This window comes from Oratosquilla oratoria, chromosome 3 (genome assembly GCF_046742065.1).
Source record: "Oratosquilla oratoria isolate Oo_2021 chromosome 3, ASM4674206v1, whole genome shotgun sequence".
NCBI classification, from domain to species: domain Eukaryota; kingdom Metazoa; phylum Arthropoda; class Malacostraca; order Stomatopoda; family Squillidae; genus Oratosquilla; species Oratosquilla oratoria.
In genome coordinates, this window is record NC_134779.1 from 77055060 (window position 1) to 77057559 (window position 2500).

Consider the following 2500-nt stretch of genomic DNA (forward strand, 5'->3'; position numbering starts at 1 on the left):
AGGGATTGGAGAAAAGGAATGGTTTCCACTGGGTGAGGGGCTACGAGGTTATGTGATGTTGCCGTGGTTGTTCAACGTGTTTGTGGATGAGTTAGTAGAAGAAGTGAGCTTGGAAGTGAGAAGAGTTTGGAGTTGGTAGGACGGAATAGAGGGACATAGTGGGGATAAACCTGTTATTCGCAAATGGGGCTGGATGTGTGGCTGATTCTGGGGAGGGTCTGAAGCGGTTGCAGACAAATATAGAGTGGTGTGTGAGTGGAGGAGTCTGCACGCAAACAAGCTTAAGGGAAAGATGGTGACAAATGAGGGGAGTGTATGTGAGTGTGAAAGGTAAAAGATTTAAGGACGTGGGGAGTATCAAGCGTTTAGGGTTGTATGTGGCTGTAACTGGAGGAGTGAGTGTGGAGTGGAGGGAGGGGATTTGTTGTTGCTTTTGAATGGTAAGTGTTGTGGGATGTGGAATTTGGGGATTGAACACTGGGTGGTGTGGGTTGTGTGAAGGAGCGATAATGCCCGGGGCGCTATGTGGAGGTGGAGTTGAGGTGTTTTAGAAATGTGATTGGTGTTGTCGGGATGGAAGAGATGAGGTGAGGTGGAGGGACCGTGATGGTGGTGGATGACAAGTGGGGGACAATCGTGGGTAGGTGGGGTAGTTTGGTTGTGTGGAAGGAGTGAATGGGGAGGAACTGGCTAAAAGGACCATGGAGGAGAGAAATGAAAAGGTAGAGTAAGCTTGTTGAGGTGGAGGCTTTAGATGTGCCTGGAGTGGCTGTCAAGCGGGTAAGAAGGAGTGACGAGGATGGGGGTGAATAAAGGGATATTGTGGATGAATGAAGGGATGACGCAGCCTGAAAGGGTCCTCTTTTCATGAAGAGGGGAGTCTTCATATAATGAAGCTGTGTGGAACAGTTTCTGCTGTGAAAGAGCTGTGCCTTACTGCATTGTTCGTGTCGCGAGCAGTGTGACTGTGAACGAATGACCCTTCATCCCTTGTGCCTGAGTTTTGGTGAACGTTGGGTGGTTTTATTTGTGTTTGACGTTGGTGTGCTTTGATACGAACGCCCCAATTATGAGAGGGAAAGGATTTTGGTAGCCATATGCATATACATTGTTGTCCAGATCAATACAAGTATTAATATTGTTATGGTTATTATTGTTATTCTCATTGTTGTGATTACTGTTAAGGATTTTATCATTGCTGTTAGTACTGAAAATGATAACGTTTATGCTTTTCTTATCATCTTCTATGTCTTTCTTTCTTTATCCTCCACTCCTCTTTTATCTATTACCTCTTTCTTCTCCTCCGCCTCCTACCCTCCTCTTTTTCCTAATCCTCCATGTATTTATCCCCTTCTTCATTCTCCTCCTCTTCCTCCTCATCCTCCTTGTGTTCTTAAATGATCTCAAACAAAACAAACAGTGCTTAGAGGTAGTAAGAAATATAAACAAAATAATTGGATTTATAGGTAGAGGTTTTGATTTTAAATCTGAAGATTTTTTTTTTAATCTGTACAATGCTCTAGTCAGACCTAACCTAGAATGCTGTGTTCAGTGCTAGTCTCCATATCACAAGAAGGATATAGAGAAGTTAGAAAGGCTGCAGTGCAGAGTAACAAATCTCATCCCTAGATTGCAGAACAAGCCGTACGAAGAGCGCTTAAGGGATCTAAATCTGTTCAGTCTCTAGAGCCGGAAACTGAGAGGAGATCTAATTGAGGTCTTTAAGATTGCCAAACTGAATTGAAAACGTTAATATAGAAAAATATTTCATATTGACACCTTCAACACAACTAGGAGTAATGGATGCAAAATTGTTGGAAAACTAATTGAAACAATCGTAACAAAATGCCCTTTCTTCAGTTTCTTTGTTAATATGTGGAATGCTCTACCTCTAACGTCATCAATTGTTACACTGTAGAGGTACTCAAACGTCTCGACATTTATTTAGCTACATCGTTTTGACTAAAATTATTTGCCCCTATATAGAAAAAAAGGGTACCAAAACAGCCATGTAAAATCCAATAGGTTTGTTGGTGTTCGTTCGCCCATGTAAATCCTTTTCCTATCCTTTCTCCTCCCATTCCACCTCTTCCTCCTCCTGCTCTTTTCCTCCTCCTCTTCCCCCTCCTGCTCATTTTAATACTACTCCTCTTTCTTTCTCTTCTTTCTGTTCCCCTTCCTTCTCTTCCTCCTTACTGTAGACCCAATGCCTTCACTCATTTATTCCCGTGCGATTTAGCTCTCTTTGTTAAAAAAAAATAAGGACAAAAACTTTCAAAGTTTCTCGTGGATTCACAAAGGACGCGGACATTTCATATCTCGCAGTTCAGCGCCTTCTGGGGCCACGTACAGTCGGCACAAAGGTTACCGCTAACCCCCGGGCGAACGAAAGATTATGGAATGCCGTGGATGGGCGTAGGACCGACCACACAAATGCCACAAAAGTTACCGGAAAGTTTCACTCACTAAGTGTCGTGATTAGAATTTTTACTTAGCAAAT

General features: G+C 42.9%; 1 protein-coding gene across 1 annotated transcript in view; it reads right to left on the reverse strand.

Moving 5' to 3' along the window:
• LOC143023908 (hemicentin-2-like) overlaps nt 1-2500 on the reverse strand; it is a 481909-nt gene that overhangs the window by 379830 nt on the left and 99579 nt on the right. The window lies entirely within an intron of this gene.